Source organism: Tachypleus tridentatus, chromosome 12, assembly GCF_004210375.1.
Source record: "Tachypleus tridentatus isolate NWPU-2018 chromosome 12, ASM421037v1, whole genome shotgun sequence".
Classification (NCBI taxonomy): domain Eukaryota; kingdom Metazoa; phylum Arthropoda; class Merostomata; order Xiphosura; family Limulidae; genus Tachypleus; species Tachypleus tridentatus.
Window position 1 is genome coordinate 23,795,517 of NC_134836.1, and position 5,833 is coordinate 23,801,349.

Genomic DNA, 5,833 nt, shown 5'->3' on the forward strand with positions numbered 1-5,833 from the left:
TACTGTATAACACTAATTGTTTGTGGTATAGGTATTATCACGGAGATAAAAAAAATAGTTTACTTAACCACGTTATAATGGATTTTTGAATATATATTTATCCATTATCGTTAAAGTTCCAATCGTAAAACCTAAGAGTTTGTAAGTTTGAGCTCATAGGTTTTTAAGCTGGCAGTCTTTTTTACAATTGCTTTGTCATACAGAGTCACAGTATCGTATTTTTTCAATTATTGTGTCACATAATCCATAAAAAATTCGATACAGATATATATCCTTTTAACTTTTAAAAATAATTCAATATTTGTTTTGTTTTTTATTCTTGAAGATTAACGCATAAATCTCTTAGAAAGACTACAATTTCTTCTTACAAATAGACAGTAGGTGTTACTTAGACGATTAATTTTTAAAAGAGTTTTAAAGTCATTAAAAAGAATGATATTTTTTGTTGATAGATTTGTTGACAAAGCTGCACAGACGTAAGATGATAGACCCAAAACAGACTGAATCAAGGTTTTCGGTGTTAAAGCTATATTTGTGTTTTATGTTATGTAAGCAATACTCACTTCACAAGAACAGCTTTGTTCTCTGCTTATTTTAATGGACAGATGTGGTCGTATAAAAATTTACTAATCATATCCTCATTCACGTGCTAAGGTATCCTCGTCAACATTACGTACAAGTCATAATGTTAGGTAATTTAATACTGTGTAAAATGTAAAGTTAATATATTTAATTTAATTTATTGTCGTTTTAATTACTTTTAATTATAAAATATTGAAAGCTTAATCTTTGACTTTGGATTTTGTCATTCATAACGTTCTGCACGTAAAGCGAACGATTCTCCTGCGATTACATTTGTCATTCAGGCACTCACGATAACCTAACTACATAATTCTTGTACTACAGGGTGTTCAGAAAGTCACTGTGCAGTTTTGTAATCATATTTTATTATATTTCAAGCCAGCAACTGATAGCGGTGTTTAGAAACAAAATAAGAAGGATCTAGGCCTGTATTGATACCAATGGGGGTCACTTTCAACATTGTTTATAATTGTCATTCATATTTACCTCCTGTATTCTATATTGAAACATATCTGTTAATAAATATATAAGTGCACAGTGACTTTCCAAACACCCTGTAGTATGACAGTTGACGATAATGTGACACGCTATAAGAACAGCTGTTTCTTAAAATTACATTGTAGGTGTTTACATAGAAAGCCAATCTGGCAGACTGTGGATCTACAGTTCAATGGTTCATTTTATCAAAAAAAGAAAATGAAAAAGATATGAAAATGAACTTTTTACTTTAGGTCGAGGTTACATTATAAGATTGACAGTCAAGTCTTACTATTCCATTAGAGTAGCCCAGGAGTTGGCAGTGGATGGTGTGACTAGTTGTGGGCGTAGTCGTCCAGATATTACTTCAAATAAGAACAACGTAAGTTATAGATCATTGCACAGTAGTGAAGAAGGACTTCAAATACGAAAAACGTATAATAATGGTAACGTACATCAATGACTTCACGCTTTGGCCTCCTAGTTGGATGGTTAAGAGTTCGAAGCTGTCTTGTGCCTCTGTCGCGTTCTTGAACAAGATTTGTTTCAGTGTACTTCGCTCTATGATGGACGCTTAGTTGGGAGTTAACTTGCGTCGGACTGGCATACTGTTCAGGGAAATGGGTCACCATTTTCATTTGCTTATGCCATTGAAAGCTGCCCGACAAGGTCATGGTTTCTAACGACAGCAACAACAACAACAAAAAACAAACTATAGTAAAAAGCTATAAAATATTTTATTATTTTTTAAACTATTTTGCTCTGCAATTTTAACAAGATAATTAAAAATGACCAGACACAGTAAGCTTTGGATTTATATAACCTGTATATGGTATAAATGTCTTATTTTTAATAATAAATCTTATTTTGTACAACATATATCATTCGAGAAAAAAGAACAGTAATATTACCGAACAGATGTGGATTTTCCTGACCAAAAATTTTAGTTTTGTTATGTATTACAAAATTATATTTTTTGGTGAAACCCAGTTCTGCTCAAATATCAAATATTTAAAATTTGCGCGAGAAGCTTACTGAGTATATGGATAAAATCTCTTACTGTATCACTGCCGTAGCTTATCAATAATGGTCATTGTGTTTTGTTTCCTCCTAAAAGGCTCTCCAGTGGACTTATAACTCTAAAAACCGGGTTTTGATACTCGTGTTGAACAGAGAGCAGATAGCCCTTTGTGAAGCTTTGTGCTTAATAAAAAACAAACAATCTTTCCAAAAGAAACAAAATACAAGTATAATGTCCCATCCTTGGTTACAAGCAAGTTTTTATTTCACCCGTCTAACGGAAGTATACTTCATCTAGTTAGGGTGTTCTACTCGCAATCTGAGGGTTTCGATTCTCCGCCCCACCAAATGTACTAGCCCTTTTAGCCGTGGTGGCATCATAATGTAGTCCAATAATTGGTTTTCACTGCTAAATTGGAGACGACTAGCACGGATAGCTCTCGTGTAGCTTTGCACGAAATTTTAACAAACAATCCAGCTAGTTGTTATGCAACAATAATTCTTTGTTAGTTTAAAACGTTGCTAGTTTGCTTTTATAATTTCACATTTATAGTTTCGAGAATTCGCCACTGGTAAGAACAAAATACAAAACTCTTTGACGTGAAAAAATGTAAACTATTAGGAATTAGGAACGCTTAAAATTTTGAATTTTTTTATTGGATGTAATTCATAAAACTTGAAATACGTTAAGTTACGTTTATCTGTCACAATGCAACGTGATGTTTTTATCAGCTGATTTTCTAAGTAATTACGTAAAACGATTAAATATGAACTTGGTTAAACTTTGTATGAGATCAAATTTATGGTGTGTTTTCTTATAGCAAAGCCACATCGTGCTATCTACTGAGTCCACCGATATAATGTATCAAACATCACTGTCAAGGCTGAACAACGTTATGTTTCTGTAATATAGTGAATAGTTAAACGTAATTTTATATGTATATATAATAGCCAAACAGTTTGTACCATTCTTATTCTACTAGATAATTTATAAATGTTTGTAGCTTAAAACATGAAATGAAACAAAGACAATATTATATTAAACACTCATATTACTGTGTATAACAAAAGGAAATATGAGGACAACATACAGAGCACATCAGCCACTGATGACTATATGATGCGTTGATATAAAAGTCACAGTATTTAATGCATACGAGCCAGCATATTAACGTACGAAGGCTCACACTTTATTATTAAAAGAAATAGACTTATTTTGGTATTAACAATATCAGTTTAGTCATAAAGATTTCACAGAATAGTCCCTGTAAAAATCATTCAAATTGATAAAAGTAACTTATACAATGAAATATTTGTTGTATCTTGTAGCTTCCTAATAATGGAAGTCTGTTGTATTATTCGTGAAATACACAAGTTGTTTTAAATAAACCATTTAGTATACTTTATTATGTATCACCTGTTAAAAATGTTTGAAGGATAAAAAAAAAATGTAGTTTTAGAAACAGGAGCAAATTTTAGTTATTTATTAAAGAATAAAGCCCCCCCCCGCTAGTACAGCGGTAAGTCTACGGATTTACAACGCTAAAATCAGTGGTTCGATGCCCAGCGGTGGGCTCAGCAGATAGCCCGATGTGGCTTTGCTATAAGAAAACACACACACTAAAGAAAAAAATATATTAAATTTTTATTTTTTTTAAATACCCCAAGTCTTAAAGAATAATCCAGTAAAATATTTTTTTAATTAAAGTTAATAGCTCTATTATTGGTTTGTGAAAACTTTTAGGTAAGTAATAGGAATTTTAAACGAAAAGGTGGTTTGTTTGTTCCAGGATTTTCGCGCTATGCTACATGAAGGGCTATTTTCACATAACCGTCTTTAATCTTGAACTAATTTACACAGGAAAGCAGTTATTTTAAATCCTTCTCCTCCAACTGTTGGCCCACTCTTGTGTAACTGAATAATGAAGATTGACCGTTACTCACTGACGGCCCGAAAGTGCAGAGCTCGTTTTTGCGTCAACCGCCCTGGATCCACGAATCCTCCGAAAATGCTAAGAACCAGACTATGCCTAGTCGAAATGAAGAGGTTATTGACTCTTTTTGTGCATGTACATATATTTAAAATACAAATAAACAACAATAAAACACAAACAAACTAGCGTTCCTGCATTAATACGTGCTTTTATTTGTATATACTGATTCATAATCTAAGAAATCTCCCATCTTCTCTAAACTATTTGTTTAGCTAACAAGCTGCTGGTATAGCACGTGGTATATTTCCAGAGATACTATTGGGATACAGAGTTCCTTGTGTGGAGCTGACCTCTGATACTGATGTGGTACAGAAGTTCAACAGGTATTATCTTCAGTAAAGTGTTAAGTTTAACCACACCTTCATTTTAAGCTGCAGAGTAAATTTACGCGAATGATTTATGATCCCATTCTTATGAATAGCCTCACCTGTGCAACTTTAAATTCATGTTTCGTAGAAGACTTCTTACATTATGTCGTGCTCAGTTCCAGTGTAACATATGAAAGTTTTTTTTATTCTGGTTTTTCCAGTTCCTAATTCTAAAGAAAGACATGCATGAGGCTTTCTAGTCAATCTTCTATGCAACATGCGAATATAATATTATTCTGGATTTTATCTTTAATTTAAAAAGACATAATGCTTCCCTGCAAATGCATTACTTTTACAAATTCACTACGAATAAGCACTAATATTGAAATGTTCAGCATACATAATACAAGGTAAAGAAATCCACGTCATGACGAGCTAAACGCTAGAGACTTAGGTATTTCTAAGAACTTATGAGTGAAACCGGAGAACACGTCAGCTCTCTTTATTACAGCTAAGTTAGGGGCTGGTGCCCAATGTCACTTATTGAGCTTTAAAAATCTTTGCGGTTGGCGGAAGGAGAGAGTGGTTTGATGTACACATACTTTGTTTATGAAATAATTAAGACGTGATTGTACAAACAAATCAATTACACCTCTTTCTGACAGTATAACTCTCGTTAGTAATTTGAGAAATCAGTGGTTTTGTATAAAATTCGTTATATCATATTAATAATTATTATAGCACGAAACGTGTTATTTTGTATGCGAAAAGAAAACTACAGAAAGCAAAAAAAAATCAAAGGTTTTCATAATATTTTAATAGGTGAAGAAATTTCCTAATTGAGCTATTCTTTAAACAAATAAGCAGCAGAGTTGCAACCAAAACTAGAGCAAACTTAAAGAGTGCCATATATCGTCTGAATACAGGCCTGGCATGGCCAGATGGGTTAAGGCATTCGACTCGCAATCCGAAGGTCGTGGGTTCGAATCCCTGTCGCGCCAAACATGATCGCCCTTTCATATTGGAGCGTTATAATATGATGATCAATCTCTCTATTCGTTGGTAAAAGAGTAGCCCAACAGTTGTCGGCTGGTGATGATGACTAGCTGCATTCCTTCTAGTCTTACACTGCTAAATTAGGGACAACTAGCGCAGATAGCCTTTGAATAGCTTTGCGCGAAATTCAAAACAAACAAACCGTTGAATACAGCTAATGGTCCAGTTTCTCATTGTTAACATATTGCTAGTTACAACGCGTGGAATATTTCTAACGTTTACCAGAGTGAACCAGAATTTTACCTGTAAACTGATTTAAAAAATACATATTTAGTAAAAGGAAATACCCAGTAATATATATGTACCTCGTTCACTTTGATACAATCTCTGCATCAGGGTATACTTTTATTCAGCCTGCGGACTATTTTATGAAAGGTCCTGTTCTATTCCTCAGTC